The sequence below is a fragment of the Protopterus annectens genome, chromosome 3.part0 (genome assembly GCF_019279795.1).
Source record: "Protopterus annectens isolate FY-2018-M chromosome 3.part0, PAN1.0, whole genome shotgun sequence".
NCBI lineage: Eukaryota > Metazoa > Chordata > Ceratodontiformes > Protopteridae > Protopterus > Protopterus annectens.
This window is the reverse complement of record NC_056731.1, coordinates 386,408,625-386,421,894: the sequence shown is the minus strand read 5'-3', so window position 1 is coordinate 386,421,894 and position 13,270 is coordinate 386,408,625. Positions and strand designations below refer to the sequence as shown.

Genomic DNA, 13,270 nt, shown 5'->3' with positions numbered 1-13,270 from the left:
AATGTCTCATAAAATGTTCTACCCAGTCCAAGGGATGAAAAATATTCATCTCAAATTCTATATGGCATAATAAAAAAAAAATGAAATATAAACATAAATTACACAAATATTAAATGGATAAAACAGTCAAATACCAAGATGAAAGTACCAAGCCCCCTCTCAAGATAGATTGATAGTCCAAAATGCATCCATTCAATAAAGTTGACAAACTATGTACACTGACTGTTTAGGTTCAAAAAGAAAAAGAACAATTTTCCATAGTAAATGATCATTGGCATTGGAAGCTGTCCCACAGTTAAAATTTTTTTTTAGGAGTCGTAATTGGCTCGACTGCCAACCATGAATTGAAACCAGTTCCAAAAGCTATTACTCCTTGCTGATGATAGTACCAATCATAGTAAATTAAACACAATGTAGATAAATGTATGGCCCAAACCATGCTACAGAATGTTACCTCACTTAGGCCAAAAAGTGTGTAGTCCAAAATCAGAACACACACACCGTATTACTTCCAGAAATTAATGTCATAAACAAAAGGCACCCACAGTACCTTTATAATTGCTTGACTTCCATAAAGCTCCAAAAAGTTGAGGAAAAAAACACTGTAGTTCATATATACATCAAGCTAATAATTCCCGTTGTGTCGGTAAAGAGATACAGCCCCAAAGGTCTTGCGTGAGTTCCATAAAGCTCAAAAAACAACTAAAAAAAACTATATACACCAAGCTAATGATTCCCATTGCATCGGTGAAGAGATACAGACCAGACCAATAATGAGTATCAGTGCCAAGCAGCTGCCTAAAGAACTATATAGTCGCATATGTACCTTGACTGTTCAAATCAAACTAATGCTTTATATAAACATACACTCACCCATGCCACTGCTAAATTTAATTTTGTAATAATAGATAGAATTCAGGGACACAGAGGCAATAAATCTGGATGGCATTCCATACTCAATAATAAAGAACTAAGTTGGATTGTTAGACTAGGGGCATTGTTTAAGCGTGGTCTTAATGAATCCATTTAATGTTTCTAATCAATTTAGACTGTACCAATCAGCACGTAGTAGGATGTGCCTTTATCGCATATGTATATATTTTTAACTGCATGTTACCAATGCACTGAAGAAGGCTTTATTATTTTTGCCGAAACCGGTATGCTATTATGGTTATTACACATTGTTGTGATAACTGAATAAATTATTTTTCCTCATATGTTTGGTGCTGGACATTTTTTCTGTTTGAACCTTTGAGAAGGCATCATTTATTTCTGTCTGTAGTATATGAATAGCTTACTGGCAGAACTGTAACTACAGAGATAGCTGCTGTAAAGATGCTAACATTGTTAAGCAGGGGTGGGGAGTTGGAGGTGGGAAGGGGTCACCATTTGCCAGCTTGCCCACTATTGGGGAGAGGGAAGGGTTTCTGTCCATGATCCATCATATACCCAGTGATACGGATAACACCAAAGTCATGAAAGGAAATTACTTTTAGTGTTTGGGAACTGAAGGGGGCCTGAGCTAACTGATGTTGCATGATGTAGCAGAGACTGTATGTGGTACTGCTGACTACTTTTTTCTGACCCACATCCCTTTACTGACTTGGCAATGGCACAGTAACAGCCACAAGGGATAATACTGGGGACACTAAAGTAAAGGAGCTATAGTCATTTGCCTAGAAAGAGCTGACAGTCACATGGAGAGCATGTTGGGGGCAGGTGTATTTTGTTAAGATACTAAATTCTGCATTCCCATCACATAATATCACTGTATCTCAATAGATGAATATGCTCGTACATCACTGGTCTCCATCTTGTAGTGACATAACATTATGCAGTAGTGAAGAGGCCAGCAGGAAGTCTTCAGGTCAGCAGAACAATGGCCACCAACTGATATTCAAAAGTGCAGTATTTGCACTGTGGTGCTGATGCCATATAACAAGTGTGGATGCTGCCTGTGTGTGGGGGCAGCATCAATATCAGTATCTTCATTGCAGTATATTTCCAGCATTTATTTTACTGGTCAGCCACCTCTATGCACAATATCAGTTGAGTATTTAGACTTTTCAGTTCCATGAGGGAAAGACAAAACCTCTGTACACCATGACTGACTGAATTTCTACCTTTTGCCATAATAATCTGAAATCTAAATGTATTTTTTTTATTCATTTGTCACAATGTGCCTTTATTATTTTATTATAGCTGTGAATTGTGAACACACTGCTTACCTTCCAACTGTTACAGCATGTTGGCAACTAATGTTACCTAAGATGAAAATGAAGGAAAATGGTGCATCCGGCAATGAAAGGAATTTTAGCAGAACTGCACCATTTTACAGACTGAAACAAGGGGGTGGAGATTTACTGTCTACAGCTTTGAGCTGTTTGAAATTTGTTTATGATTTCCTGCAAAGGGCCTATATTATAAAGATGTTTGTACAGTTTTTATTTCTTTGAAAACACAATTTTTCTGAATGTATAATATTAAAAACCAATCTCTTTTAAGCAGACTTTTTTATGGTATTTGTCAGCTTTGACAAGTTGTTTCTTCCTGCATTTGTTTTGTTCGTGTAATGTATGTCCATACACAATATTACACAAAAATCACTTTGTTAAGCTCAGTTTAAAAAGATATGCTACAACATCTAATAAAAAATCATGGACATTAACTTTCAAAAAAAAATAACATCTACATTTCATAAATATTAAGACTGCTGTAACCTTGTGTTTTAATATACTTTTCGTCACTGATTTTCAAATATATATATATATATATATATATATATATATATATATATGTGTGTGTGTGTGTGTGTGTGTGTGTGTGTGTGTGTGTGTGTGTGTGTGTGTGTTTGTGTGTGTGTGAGTGTGTGTGTGTGTGTGTATTTTGCACAGTGGATAATTGTCAGATTAAATTTGGTCATACAGTGTGAGGTTTTGAGACTATTTGTTAATAGAACTTAGCTAATTATGCTTTATGACTCAAAAAGAGGTACAAATAGCCAACAAAAAGTGCCTCACTTCTTTTTCCTTCTTCAAAAGAGTGCCTGTGATGCACTGGCACAAAATACCTCCCACTATACACAACTAATATAATGTACTGCATCACATGTGCATGTTCTATGTGCACTATTGATATGAAATGCGTAACTAATCATCTTGGTTGCTTTGTATTGACAGCTTAATGGAAATAGTCTGTGGAGAACTGAATGTGAATTTTAAGATGACATACAACCCAGGATGCCAGAAATAGGACATTGTTTTGCATGTGGATTGATAAGGGCTAAAAAATATGGAGATAAAAAGGAAAGTCTACAAAACCTAAACACAGCAATGTATCTGTTGTAAATACTTATTGCAAAATTGCACTTAATATGCCAGAGTAAAAAAAAACATTTTTGCACTAATGTTTACGTTTTATAAGATTTTGGCTTCTGACAACTCCACACTTTGTTACTGTCTCTTAAGAAGTTTTTCTGTGAAGTATGCCTTTACTTACATTTTTTTCAGAACTATATCAATGTTTCAAATATACACTGTCTTTAAACTAAAAATCAAGTAAATTGTTTCCCTTAATCTGACTTATTTAATGATAAATGATCTCTATAAGAAGATGATGTAGCATTTTCTAATACATTAACATAGTTGTTTCAAGAAAACTCATGTATTTGAGTTTAACAAACTCTTCATCTGAAGCAAATAAGCTCACCCTGCAGATGTATTACATTACAACCTCAGTTATGAGTTCGTCAAAATAATCTATTAAAATCTACCAGGCAAATCATCAAAATCAAGTGAAGAAACCCTGTATAAGAGAACTCCAGTCTAAATTAGATAAGGCAAGACACATTGCAAATATTAGCAGCCATTATAAGGACAACCCTTAAAACGGTATTTAATTTCACTTGATCCATGGCCACTAATACACATTTGCATAAGTGTGGATGACAAAAAACGCAGAGTTGAAGGAAAAATATGTGGACTATTGAAAAGATCAGAAATGGACATCTGTACTGACACATGGAAAGTATGTCTCAGGATAAGTACATAATTGATATACCAAAGTTAAGTACTTACAACACAATCAGTAAAAACTGTTATAATTGGATAAGCATGGCTATTATCTGATGAAAGACAGGCCAAGTCATGACTGGAAGGAATACATCACACTTAGCAAATAATCAGTCAGAAACTGCTATAATTGATTTATTTTTTTTGTTTGTTTTAGATCAGCCTGGAAGGAAGCATATTTACATTATTCGAAGTGCCGAGTGTGGCACCTTCCCTGAGTAGCATGCCTAGTGTAAACTTAATTTTTTCACTGTATGCTTAGCAGCAAAACATTGTTGTCATGATAACAGAAGAGGATGATTCTACTTTATGTGACACTGAGACATCAAACTATGCAATAACTTCTGCACTGAAATGTAATGTAACCATTTGTGGGGATAAGCTTGCCCAGTTGGACATGACATTGAAAGGCATTCCTATAGCAGACAAAATATGGATGCCATTCACCATTAACAGACGCTAGGTCATTCTGATGTAGTAGGTCATTAAGAAGTTGCAAGCATCATCATACTTGACATTTTTCAAATAGGAAATAATGACCACACCATGTAGCATGTTGACAGGCTGACAGTCAGGTTTTAACATTCAAATAAGATTGACATTTTTAATCCAGGCATTGCATTGTTGCCCATCTGCACTGAACCTTCCTTAGCATATATCTTGCTTTCTTATTGCTGCACCATTCATATTGTGTTATTAGATACATATAATAGTCATTGACTGTCACTCCTTCTGTCTGATAACTAAACATATAATTTGTCTGTAAATCCTGTTGATTGCCAAGTTTTATGAATTTATTTTCTAGCTACATTTTTTAAATAATAAGCTATGAATCACTGCTTGCTGCATGATAAAGTGCAATACGGGGCTGAGCTAACCACTGCCAAGAAATATACCACTGCCAAGGGATATGATATATATATATATATATATATATATATATATATATATATATATATATATATATATATGAATCCTACCATATTTGCACTACTTAAAAATTTAAGAACGTACATATCCTTCACATAATTAATGCGATCAGCATGGAATGAATGCGACTTGTTTTTTTTTTGTTTTTTTTTTGGAGGTGGCACTTAATATTTCTCACATGGCAGAAAGCAGATCTACAGAGGATGAAGAAACAGATTGCATATGCATCATTTTCCTTCTGCATTTACATCATCCTTATCTTTATTTTTATTCAGAAAATGCTGCTGTTTAAAAATTAGTTGTAACTAAATAGTATATATACTTGATGAAGTGTTTGAGGGGAAAATGTTGAATTATTAGATATACTGGGAATGTATTTTCTTAATTCAAACTCAGTCTGTTGCATCCATTCATATACCAATATTTATTTGTTGTTAAACTACATATTACTGTTAAACATTTCGTTTTGAAAAAGGTGACTCATATCTGTCTTACTGCCAGCATTATTATTGCATAGCATACAGCATTTCATAACTAATTTAAATACTGTACAGTATAAGCCACTTTGATTATTTTAAAACAAAGGCCTTATTACTGTAAATCTGTAGTGTTACAAGATGTTCGTAAAGTGTTACACAGCTTTAGACAAAACAATGAAGAAGGGTTATTCGATTTCTTTCCCTTGTCTGACAACAACTACAGTGTGGAGAATAGTGATATAGAAAGGAACAGTGATTTCAAACGTTTAATACTCATAGTAGTAGAAAGTAAAATGGGAGATGAGCAGTTTGGATTAATTTCAAGATGCAGCACAACTGACCTGTCATTTGCAGTGAGACAGACAGAGTCCAAACGGGCATTCCTAGACTTGGAGAAATGATATAACAAGGTCCTAATAAAGCTGCTGATTTGTGTAGTTTGGTGGTGGTTTAAAGCCCCAGAAACATTGATAGAATAGTGCAAGAGCTATGTATAAGTACTCAATGACTGAATCACAAATGGTGTTCAGTCTCACAGAGGGGTTCTAATTGGGAGTGGGTGTGGGTGTGCATCAGGGTTCAGCTCTGAGCCCACTGCACCAGTTGCAGAAAAAGACAAATAGAACAGAGTATGATAGTTCAGGTGCATGTGCAGAAAATCAAAAGACATTCTGGTGAAGAAGATTTGGGACAGAGAGGAAAAAGGCAAGAAGAGGCAAAGGTGTCCAGCAAAGAAGTGGATGGATTGTGTGAGGAAAGATCTTTGACAGTCAGGAATGAGTGTTGAAAAAGGTAGGAGAGTGGCACTGAATAGAGATGGTGACAGTTGACATGTTACCCTGACCCCATGTAGAAAATGGGAAAGGGGGGAGTCGATGATGATGTTGTCAAAGAATTTGCTAAATGAATAAACATTAATATATTAACTGTCTTTTTATGCTTCTGTGAAGAAAGAGATTGTATTCCTAAAGTATAACTGCATTATATCTCTTCATGTTCATATGTGACTTGTCATGCTGCTAAAAGTTAAATGCCTGTAATAAACAGAAATCCTAAGAGACAGAACTTGTTCTTATCTTCTTGTTCACTAAACATTAACATAATATTATTTCTGTTTTCAGCAAGTGCTGCTTAATTTGTACAGATATTGCAGTATCATTTATATATCTTATTTTAATCCTTGCACCTGTATCTGCCTTTACCACAGTGCACCAATCATATCACTTGACAAGAATCCCATGTTTGGGGAAGACACATGAGAAATTATACATCTTAGGCTCATAGATTAATATTTGGCTAACTTTCCTTGTAGGCCATTTTAAGGCTAGCCAATTACTCTATGTGAGAATCAAAACCTGCACCTTGTGTCTGCAAGGTAAACACCTTAACCATAAAGCCAGCCTCCCACCCACATCTGATACTCATAGTAATGAGACTAGTACTGGCTGCCATATTCTTAGCACATGGATTTTGGCTGAAAACCCTCCTCATACCAATGATCAGAAATTAAAACCTCCGGTCACTCTCCCTTACTTGAGCAGTCCTTCAGATAATACACAATGTTGTAAGACTATGTTAATTCAAAATACAGCCAAAGCATTTTCAGCTACATTTACTGCTCCTAAGAAAGTGGTCTGTCTTCTCATACATCTCCGTGGTTTATAGGCACTTTTTGGGAAAAGAAAGGTAAAAAGAAAATGTTTTTTCTACTTTTGCCAAACATTACATCTATATGGAATGCAGTGCTGACTTTGGCATGTATCTTACAAAGCACGTAAATCAACTTAAGAGAGTTCAAAGTTTCCTCAACAAAAAAGTCTTGAGTCTAGTAGCATTAGACATTCTGGTTGATTAAAAGCTATGCCTCTTTGTTCAGTTCCATAAAGATTCCTGAGCAGTGATTTCTGTTTATCGTTCTGACCAGCACTGTTTGAACCCTATCCCTAAATAGAAGCAATGGTAAAGCAGACACCTGTCTTAGAGATCTAAACCTATACTAATGTATCAGCATCATCAAATGGTATGACAGGTATCTACTCTAAGATATTCCTCCTTTATGGAATAGTCTGCTTTACATTTCATTCAGAGTACTTCCCTGACAACTTTTAAACCAGTCTGGATAACCATATAGGGAATCATATATTTTCACATGAAATACAAGAGGATAATCTACTTTCTTGGGAGGATGATTAGCTTCCCATCAATACTGGGTGATGTGGCCGAGCTTCTTCTTAGTGTCCTTTGCTGTAAATGTAGCAATAACCTATGAACCTGTGCTGGCAAACACTGGCTCTTCCTACACTGACACCAGATAGTTAGCCATCTGTTGAACTGAATTATTCCATTTTGGAACTGTAGTATCATTTTCAAACATGGCAAGCTACTGCTCAAGAAACTGGCTTTTCTCACTTCAAACACATGCACGGAGAGCTCAGTCATATCTCTTTGAATTCTAACCATGAGTGAAGTATCTAAGTTAACAAACCTCAATGTGGTCAGCTACACGACTGTAGTCATATTTGGGATGGAAGGAACTAAAGGTTTTGTCATTTATTCTGGCACCAGACAGACAGCTGATTATGACCTTGTCTTTGCTCAAACTGGAATATGAATATGTCTCTGACTATGCATTTAACCATTACTAATATATCTAGCCTATGGAGGACTTATGGGTGGGGTCTTGGAGCCAGAGCTTTTCTTCTTGGGTGTGGGTGAGGGTACAACTAAAAGGAATCTGTATGATACTCTGTGGCTGTGGTCTGCCTAAGTGGTGTCTAGGTGACAAAGGTAGTGATTTATTTACATCCTGAGCATATGGCCATCTAGTGTTGAGAGGCTGTGATGTGGTAGTAAGTTATTTTCTGACATATGTGGTATGTGAAAGGTTAGCCTTTACTTTGAGTAAGTATTTTCATCTCTCACAAGTTGTACTCATGCATAACAGGCATAAAGGAGTGTTAAAAAACATGAGGTAGTTGCTGCAAACACAGTGACGTCAAAAGCAAACAAAGCAGACTGTGAATTCACATTGGCAGGGACCAGTGAGCAATCTGCTAAGTTGTTAACTACTCAGTCTGGTTCATCGACTAGAAGGAGACCTGAATTCAACAGTCATTCATTTATTAACTACTATTTATCTACTACTAGTAGAGTTTATCTCACTGCAGCCTCAAACAGTTCACAATCTATGTCCCCCTATTCCTTCTCTTATTAAAAAGCAGCCCTAATCCCAAGCCAATTCCTGAGAAGTAGACTGCAGGCTGTCTGGCAATCAGTAGTCTTGTCTTGGCGTTAGTAGGTTGGTTGGAGCCTCTCTTGTTAGATTCATAGGTTCATAGGTTCATACTAGGCTATCTGCCCTAGGGCATTTATAAGCCTAGCCAGAATGTGTTTGGCTTTTGCCACCCATTTTAAATTTATTTTGCTATGCCCTTTTTCGAGGTTAGTCAGGCACAGATCGCCTCTGAACAGGCGGTATGCCACTGAGTAGAGCTGGAGTTTCTTTAACCGGGCAGCATATGGCATCTGTTTGAGTCCTTTGATCCTCTTGGTTAGGTACTTTTGGGGTCTTTCCAGTTGCTGCAGGTGTCTGGTAAGGTACATCCCAAAAGGGGCATTGTACTCAATTATGGGCTTGATGAGGGATGAGTAAAGAGGCACGATGACCTCCCCTGATCTAGATGTGAATCCCTTCATGATTAGGTGGGCTATATAAAATGTTTTTCTAACCACTTTGGCCACGTGGTTGTCAAATGAGAGATTGTTATCAACTTGGGTCCCCAGGTCCCTAATTACTTCTTCTGTACTTAATGGATTACCACCTATGTGGTAATTTGTGGGGACTTTGTTTTTACCAAAGGGGATGACTATACACTTTTTGGCATTTAGCTTGAGGCCATGGCTCTGGCACCAGTTGTCTGTTTCTATGAGGCCCTTTTGGAGGATGCTTGTGTCAGCTGGAGAGTCGATTATGGCACCCAGTTTGCAGTCATCTGCGAACTTGGTCAGCCACAGTCCTTCCGTGTTGGCCTCTACCTCCGAGAAATATATACCGAACAAGAGAGGTCCCAGGACTGAGCCTTGTGGGACACCACTTGTAACAGGTTTGGCGTCTGACATGGCTCCAGCAATTCTAACCATGTGGCTTCTGTCCTTGAGCCAGTTTGCAATCCATCTAGTGACATAGGGGTTTATATTTAAGCTGGTGAGATTATCTATAATGCCCAAGTTGGGTATTGTATTGAAGGCTTTTGTGAGGTCCAGGTAGGCTGTGTGGACCACCTTCCCCTTGTCAATGGCCTTGGTGACTGTTTCAAAGAAATCAACCAGGTTTAAGAGGCAGGATCTGCCCTTAACAAAGCCGAACTGGGTAGGATCCAGTGTCTATAGGTCCCCAATATCTTTATTTATGAGGTCCATGATGATCCTTTCCATTGCTTTGCAGACCAAGCTAGTCAGGCTTATGGGGCGATAGTTTCCAGGATCCGTTGAGGCACCACCTTTATGGAGAGGGACCACTGTTGCTGTACGCCACTCTTTGGGCACATAGCCTGTAGTAAGGCTAAGATTGAACAGTAGTTTTATGTTTGGGTTTAGCTTTTCTTGGAGTTCATGTAGGATGCAGCCCGGGACACCGTCTGGTCCCATTGATGCTGTGTTTTTTGCTTTGGAGAGGGCGGCTCTTACCTGAGCATCTGAGATGTCAGGGGGGCAGCAATCTGCTGGGATAGATATTTGCCCTTTTGGTGGGGAGGGGGGGAGAAGTTTGCGCTGAATGTGTCAGCTAGGATGTTGGCAATGTCTGTGGGTTCAGTGTATTTTTTGTCATTTTGGACTAATTCTGAGCATATCTAGGAATTACCACCCAGGTTCCTAACATAACTAAAGAAAGCCTTGTGATTATCCTTAGTGTCCTGTGCAATTTTTCTCTCGAAGCTGGCCTTAGACAATTTTATGAGTGCCCGTAGTTTTTTGCTAATACTGATCAGTGATGTCTTCCCTTTTTGGGATTTTGCTCTATCATTTAGTAGCTTCCTCCTTCTATTGTATAGTTTGTTTATGGCTGGGGTCCACCAGACAGGACGTCTGCCTTTGGAGGATTGGGTCTTGGTTTTATTTGGGATCGCATGATCCATGCATTCCTGAAGGTGTTCATAGAATGCGTTTATAAAGGATTCTGCGGTCTGGGCCGCATTTTCCACAGGCCTGGGGGCTTTGAAGGATTCCACCTCGGTTTTGAGGAGTGTGAAATTTGCTTTAGAGAAGTTTTTCACTGTGGTTTTCTGGGCAGGGGGTGGGGTCGAGATGTGAATATCCAGTGAGATTAGTTTATGGTCTGATCTTACCAGTGAGGGATACACTTCTGGTCTGGAGCATAGAGTCCCCATGTTGGTGATGATCAGGTCCAGTATGTTTTCCCCTCTTGTGGGAGTGGTAACAAGTTGTTCCATAGCATTTGAGTTTATAAATTCTAGGAACCTTTGGGCTAGGGTGTTGGAGCTAGAGTAATGCTCCCAGTCTATGTTTGGGTAGTTAAAGTCGCCCAATATAATGGTGTTTGGAGAGACCTTCATATTTTCCAGTGTTCTCAGAAAGGCCAAGTGGGGTTCCTGGGTTTGGGAGGGTGGTCTGTAGCAGGCTATAAACTGGAAGGCAGTTTTACCCACTGTTAGTTGCACATGGATAGTCTCTGATGCTTCGTGCTTTGCCACCAACCTGGATGTGTGGGTATCTTTGATGAATATCAATACTCCCCCTCCTTTTGTGGTTCGGTCCAAGCTTTGGGGCTGAAAAGAATGGTATGAGGTATAACCTGGTAGTGCTGGGGTGCTCTCGGGAGCCCTGAACCAGGTTTCTGTTACTGCACAGATATCAATGTTCTCCATGCTAAGGAGAGTTTCGAGTGCGTGCATCTTGGGGTTTAGACTTCTGGCGTGTGTCTTTTTCAGCAGGCCAGAACAAGAGGGAATGCAGTTGGTAAAAGGTCTGAAATTTAAACAGAACATGTTCCCCTCTGTAACAGAAAACATATCAGTTTGGAAAGTCCCACCACAACTCCGCCAGTTGGAGACAGCAAAACATGAATGCCCATCTACTGCTTATGTCACCAGGAACAAAACTGTAGCACTATTCCCTAACTAGGTCCTGAGGTCCTGAGAAGAGACTCCCCGGTTCCCAATGATCTGTAGTCTCATTGCAGATTTTCAAATTTTAAAACTAAGCTGGAAAAGGAGGCTAATAGTACAGCTATTGGAATGCGCACCTAGTGGGTGTAAGTATTATGAAAGGGGTCTAACTAAAGTTTAATTTAATAAAGTATTATAGTTTAATTATATAGAAACAGTAAGATCAAGAAAGATATTAAATGAAAGAAAAATGAAACCCAAAAACATACTGAAGGAAGAATGATAGGAAAATAATTAGTTGTATCTTTAAGTAAAATGTGATGAAGTCCTCACTATTCTAGTGAATAATAATTTGAAAGAATAAAACAATATAGGGGCACAAATGCTACCTATCCTGAATTTCTCAGAATATCCAGATTTTTGCCTCATATAAAATTTGTGATTTTCAGACAAATCATTGAAATTGAAGTCACTAAATAATGGTAGACATTTGAGTTTCAGACTTCATAACCTTTAGGAAACACAAGATAATGCAAAACATGTTATTTGATCACATTCTGAGTTTCAAAGAGCAAATGTCCCCTAATTTTGGAGTTTTGTCCCTGAATGTTTTTTGGCTTTGTTAAGAATTCTACCGCTAAGAGATTCAGAGGTATGTATTGGGATTCCCTATAATGCATGTCTTTATTTTTATGATAGAAAGCAAATAAAATGAAATTATGCTCATATGCTGATGAAGCATTAGAAACAATTTCCAATGCAGCACAAATGTACACTCCTGCACAGGACACAGATTCAATGGGGTATAAACCAAACTGCCTCAAAAGCAAAATGTTGCAGAAAACCTGGATATACAGAGAAAGACATAAACAGTAGGAGGAAAGCTTATTGACAGCTAATGTTTAAGTATTATGGGGTATATTTAAAATACAATATTTGAAATACAGAAAGTTTAAGAGTGGATAGATGTCCTATCAAATGGGTGAGTATCTTTGTTTTCATATTATTGAAAGTGCATGAATGGAAGTGTTTTGTCCACGACACATGATAGTGTATTGAGAACAAATAACTACAGAAATGGAGTGATATGTACTGTAAAATGAGGATACAAGTCCTGCCAGCTGTGTTTTATTGATTTTTGGTTTATACCCCCATTAAATATATGTCCTATGCAGGAGTGTACATTTGTGTTGCATTGGAAAAGCTGGAGATGTTGGCTATATTTAAGAAAAACAAATAATGAATGAAATTATGCTGTTTTATTATCTCTTGTTGGTTATTCTGAAGTAAGTAAGTGATTTTTGATTGAATCAGGGGCAGGATAAATACCTGAAAATAATGTAAAATGTGATGAAGTCTCAGAACACAAGACATTATGGAATATCTTTTAAATGTGATGAAGTCTCGGTACACAGGACATTTTGTTCTGCATAAACAATGAAGTTAATGTTAGGCTGAGCTGTAAATTGATAAGAAGAAAAAATTAACAGATTTCGACATAGACCCATGTGATACAGTATGAGTAAAATGTTTAAGAGAAGGAGTGGCTGGCAGAGATATTGGTAAAGATTCAGCTTAATGTTGCCGTAGAGCAATGTGATTGGAATGGATATCTGCTTGTTGATGGGAGGGTCTTTGGAAGAGTGGCTAGAAACCACCACATTAT

General features: G+C 37.8%; 1 protein-coding gene across 5 annotated transcripts in view; it reads left to right on the top strand.

The window, feature by feature from the left end:
• Positions 1-2,672, top strand: part of STARD3NL (STARD3 N-terminal like) — a 695,992-nt gene extending 693,320 nt beyond the window's left edge. For all 5 annotated transcript variants that reach the window (XM_044064833.1, XM_044064834.1, XM_044064837.1 and 2 more), the window contains one exon: positions 2,203-2,672. The gene's annotated coding sequence lies outside the window, so the exon portion shown is untranslated. The remainder of the gene's footprint in view (positions 1-2,202) is intronic.
• The last annotated feature ends 10,598 nt before the right edge of the window (positions 2,673-13,270 follow it).